Consider the following 6,000-nt stretch of genomic DNA (forward strand, 5'->3'; position numbering starts at 1 on the left):
ACTGACTCTTCTTACTGTCTATGTTTTGAACCATTCCTGTGATACTAGTTATGGATTCCGATGCTTCACTTCAGGTTTACTGTATCCCTCTGACTTTCTTATTGACGATGAAACACAGAAATTGCATCGGAATTAAATACAAAAGGCACAATGCTGACTTAAGTACAAGAAAACTGACTCTTCTTACTGTCTACGTTTTGAACCATTCCTGTGACACTAGTTATAGATTCCGATGCTTCACTTCAGGTTCACTGTATCCCTCTGACCTTCTTATTGACTATGAAACACTGAATTTGCATCGAAATTAAATACAAAAGGCATAATGCCTACTTAAGTACAAGAAAACTGACTCTTCTTACTGTCTATGATTTGAACCATTCCTGTGGCACTAGTTATATATTCCGATGCTTCACTTCAGGTTTACTGTATCCCTCTGACCATCTTATTGACGATTAAACACAGAAATTGCATCGGAATTAAATACTAAAGGCACAATGCCGACTTCAGTACAAGAAAACTGACTCTCCTTACTGTCTATGTTTGAACCATTCCTGTGACACTAGTTATAGATTCCGATGCTTCACTTCAGGTTTACTGTGTCCCTCTGACCTTCTTACTGACGATGAAACACAGAAATTGCATCGGAGTTAAATACAAAATGCAAAATGCCGACTTAAGTACAAGAAAACTGACTCTTCTTACAGTCTATGCTTTGAACCATTCGTGTGACACTAGTTATAGATTGCGATGCTTCACTTCAGGTTTACCGTATCCCACTGACCATCTTATTGACGATAAAACACAGAAATTGCATCGGAATTAAATACAAAAGGCAAAATGCCGACTTATGTACAAGAAAACTAACACTTCTTATAGTCTGTGTTTTGAACCATTCGTGTGACACTAGTTATAGATTCCGATGCTTCACTTCAGGTTTACTGTATCTCTCTGACCTTCTTATTGACGATGAAACACAGAAATTGCATCGGAATTAAATACAAAAGGCACAATGCCGACTTAAGTATAAGAAAACTGACTCTTCTTACAGTCTATGTTTTGAACCATTCCTGTGACACTAGTTATAGATTCCGATGCTTCACATAAGGTTTACTGTATCCCTCTGACCTTCTTATTGATGACGAAACACAGAAATTGCATCGGAATTAAATCCAAAAGGCACAATGCCGACTTAAGTACAAGAAAACTGACTCTCCTTACAGTCTATGTTTGAACCATTCCTGTGACACTAGTTATAGATTCTGATGCTTCACTTCAGGTTTACAGTAACCCTCTGACCTTCTTATTGACGATGAAACGCATATATAGCATCGGAATTAAATACAAAAGGCACAATGCCGACTTAAGTACAAGAAAACTGACTCTTCTTACTGTCTATGTTTTGAACCATTCCTGTGACACTAGTTATAGGTTCCGATGCTTCACTTTAGGTTTACTGTATCCCACTGACCTTCTTATTGACGATGAAACACAGAAATTGCATCGGAATTAAATACAAAAGGCACAATGCCGACTTAAGTACAAGAAAACTGACTCTTCTTACAGTCTATGTTTTGAACCATTCCTGTGACACTAGTTATAGATTCCGATGCTTCACTTCAGGTTTACTGTATCTCTCTGACCTTCTTATTGACGATGAAACACAGAAATTGCATCGGAATTAAATACAAAAGGCACAATGCCGACTTAAGTATAAGAAAACTGACTCTTCTTACAGTCTATGTTTTGAACCATTCCTGTGACACTAGTTATAGATTCCGATGCTTCACTTCAGGTTTACTGTATCTCTCTGACCTTCTTATTGACGATGAAACACAGAAATTGCATCGGAATTAAATACAAAAGGCACAATGCCGACTTAAGTATAAGAAAACCGACTCTTCTTACAGTCTATGTTACGAACCATTCCTGTGACACTAGTTATAGATTCCGATGCCTCACTACAGGTTTACTGTATCCCTCTGACCTTCTTATTGACTATGAAACACAGAAATTGCATCGGAATTAAATACAAAAGGTACAATGCCGACTTAAGTACAAGAAAACTGATTCTTTTTACTGTCTATGTATTGAACCATTCATGTGACACTCGTTATAGATTCCGGTGCTTTACTCCAGGTTTACTGTATCCCTCTGACCTTATTGACGATGAAACACAGAAATTGCTTCGGAAGTAAATACAAAAGGCACAATGCCGACTTAAGTACAAGAAAACTGACCCTTCTTACTGTCTATGTTTTGAAACATTCCTGTGAGACTAGATATAGATTGCGATGCTTCACTTCAGGTTTACTGTATGTCTCTGACCTTCTTATTGACGATGAAAAACAGAAAATGCATTGGAATTAAATACAAAAAGCACAATGCAGACTTAAGTACAAGAAGACTGACTCTTCTTACTGTCTATGTTTTGAACCATTCCTGTGACACTAGTTATAGATTCCGATGCTTCACTTCAGGTTTACTGTATCCCTCTGACCTTCTTATTGATGACGAAACACAGAAATTGCATCGGAATTAAATCCAAAAGGCACAATGCCGACTTAAGTACAAGAAAACTGACTCTTCTTACTGTCTAAGATTTGAACCATTCCTGTGACACTAGTTATAGATTCCGATGCTTCACTTCAGGTTTACTGTATCCCTCTGACCATCTTATTTACGATGAAACACAGAAATTGCATCCGAAGTAAATACAAAAGGCACAATGCCGACTTAAGTACAAGAAAACTGACTCTTCTTACAGTCTATGTTTTGAACCATTCCTGTGACACTAGTTATAGATTCCGATGCTTCACTTCAGGTTTACTGTATCCCTCTGACCATCTTATTTATGATGAAACACAGAAATTGCATCGGAATTAAATACAAAAGGCACAATGCCGACTTAAGTACAAGAAAACTGACTCTTCTTACTGTCTATGATTTGAACCATTCCTGTGGCACTAGTTATAGATTCCGATGCTTCACTTCAGGTTTACTGTATCCCTCTGACCTCCTTATTGACGATGAACTCAGAAATTGCATCGGAATGAATTACAAAAGGCACAATGCCGACTTAAGTACAAGAAAACTGACTCTTGTTACTGTCTATGTTTTGAACCATTCATGTGACACTAGTTATAGATTCCGATGCTTTACTCCAGGTTTACTGTATCCCTCTGACCTTCTTATTGACGATGAAACACAGAAATTGCTTCGGAATTAAATACAAAGGGCACAATGCCGACTTAAGAACAAGATAACTGACTCTGCTTACTGTCTATGTTTTGAACCATTCCTGTGACACTAGTTATAGGTTCCGATGCTTCACTTTAGGTTTACTGTATCCCACTGACCTTCTTATTGACGATGAAACACAGAAATTGCATCGGAATTAGATACAAAAGGCACAATGCCGACTTAAGTACAAGAAAACTGACTCTTCTTACAGTCTATGTTTTGAACCATTCCTGTGACACTAGTTATACATTCCGATTCTTCACTTCAGGTTTACTGTATCTCTCTGACCTTCTTATTGACGATGAAACACAGAACGTGCATCGGAATTAAATACAAAAGGCACAATGCCGACTTAAGTATAAGAAAACTGACTCTTCTTACAGTCTATGTTTTGAACCATTCCTGTGACACTAGTTATAGATTCCGATGCTTCACTACAGGTTTACTGTATCCCTCTGACCTTCTTATTGACTATGAAACACAGAAATTGCATCGGAATTAAATACAAAAGGTACAATGCCGACTTAAGTACAAGAAAACTGATTCTTCTTACTGTCTATGTTTTGAACCATTCATGTGACACTCGTTATAGATTCCGGTGCTTTACTCCAGGTTTACTGTATCCCTCTGACCTTATTGACGATGAAACACAGAAATTGCTTCGGAAGTAAATACAAAAGGCACAATGCCGACTTAAGTACAAGAAAACTGACCCTTCTTACTGTCTATGTTTTGAAACATTCCTGTGAGACTAGATATAGATTGCGATGCTTCACTTCAGGTTTACTGTGTGTCTCTGACCTTCTTATTGACGATGAAAAACAGAAAATGCATTGGAATTAAATACAAAAAGCACAATGCAGACTTAAGTACAAGAAGACTGACTCTTCTTACTGTCTATGTTTTGAACCATTCCTGTGACACTAGTTATAGATTCCGATGCTTCACTTCAGGTTTACTGTATCCCTCTGACCTTCTTATTGATGACGAAACACAGAAATTGCATCGGAATTAAATCCAAAAGGCACAATGCCGACTTAAGTACAAGAAAACTGACTCTTCTTACTGTCTAAGATTTGAACCATTCCTGTGACACTAGTTATAGATTCCGATGCTTCACTTCAGGTTTACTGTATCCCTCTGACCATCTTATTTACGATGAAACACAGAAATTGCATCGGAATTAAATACAAAAGGCACAATGCCGACTTAAGTACAAGAAAACTGACTCTTCTCACTGTCTATGTTTGAACCATTCCTGTGACACTAGTTATAGATTCCGATGCTTCACTTCAGGTTTACTGTATCCCTCTGACCTTCTTATTGACGATAAAACACAGAAATTGCATCGGAATTACATACAAAAGGCAAAATGCCGACTTATGTACAAGAAAACTAACACTTCTTACAGTCTGTGTTTTGAACCATTCGTGTGACACTAGTTATAGATTCCGATGCTTCACTTCAGGTTTAGTGTATCCCTCTGACCTTCTTATTGACGATGAAACACAGAAATTGCATCGGAATTAAATACAAAAGGCACAATGCCGACTAAAGTACAAGAAAACTGACTCTTCTTACAGTCTATGTTTTGAACCATTCCTGTGACACTAGTTATAGATTCCGATGCTTCACTTCAGGTTTACCGTATCCCTCTGACCTTCTTATTGACGATGAAACACAGAAATTGCATCGAAATTAAATACAAAAAGCACAATGCTCACTTAAGTTCAAGAAAACTGACTCTTCTTACTGTCTACGTTTTGAACCATTCCTGTGACACTAGTTATAGATTCTGCTGCGTCACTTCAGGTTCACTGTATCCCTCTGACCTTATTATTGACGATGAAACACAGAAATTGCATCGAAATTAAATACAAAAGGCACAATGCCGACTTAAGTACAAGAAAACTGACTCTTCTTACAGTCTATGTTTTGAACCATTCCTGTGACACTAGTTATAGATTCCGATGCTTCACTTCAGGTTTACCGTATCCCTCTGACCTTCTTATTGACGATGAAACACAGAAATTGCATCGAAATTAAATACAAAAAGCACAATGCTCACTTAAGTTCAAGAAAACTGACTCTTCTTACTGTCTACGTTTTGAACCATTCCTGTGACACTAGTTATAGATTCCGATGCTTCACTTCAGGTTCACCGTATCCCTCTGACCTTCTTATTGACGATGAAACACTGAATTTGCATCGAAATTAAATTCAAAAGGCACAATGCCTACTTAAGTACAAGAAAACTGACTCTTGTTACTGTCTATGTTTTGAACCATTCATGTGACACTAGTTATAGATTCCGATGCTTTACTCCAGGTCTACTGTATCCCTCTGACCTTCTTATTGACGATGAAACACAGAGATTGCTTCGGAATTAAATACAAAGTGCACAATGCCGACTTAAGAACAAGATAACTGACTCTTCTTACTGTCTGTGTTTTGAACCATTCCTGTGACGCTAGTTATAGATTCTGATGCTTCACTTCAGGTTTACAGTAACCCTCTGACCTTCTTATTGACGATGAAACACATATATAGCATCGGAATTAAATACAAAAGGCACAATGCCGACTTATGTACAAGAAAACTGACTCTTCTTACTGTCTATGTTTTGAACCATTCCTGTGACACTAGTTATAGGTTCCGATGCTTCACTTTAGGTTTACTGTATCCCACTGACCTTCTTATTAACGATGAAACACAGAAATTGCATCGGAATTAAATACAAAAGGCACAATGCCGACTTAA

This window comes from Schistocerca serialis, unplaced genomic scaffold (assembly GCF_023864345.2).
Source record: "Schistocerca serialis cubense isolate TAMUIC-IGC-003099 unplaced genomic scaffold, iqSchSeri2.2 HiC_scaffold_1417, whole genome shotgun sequence".
Classification (NCBI taxonomy): Eukaryota; Metazoa; Arthropoda; class Insecta; order Orthoptera; family Acrididae; genus Schistocerca; species Schistocerca serialis.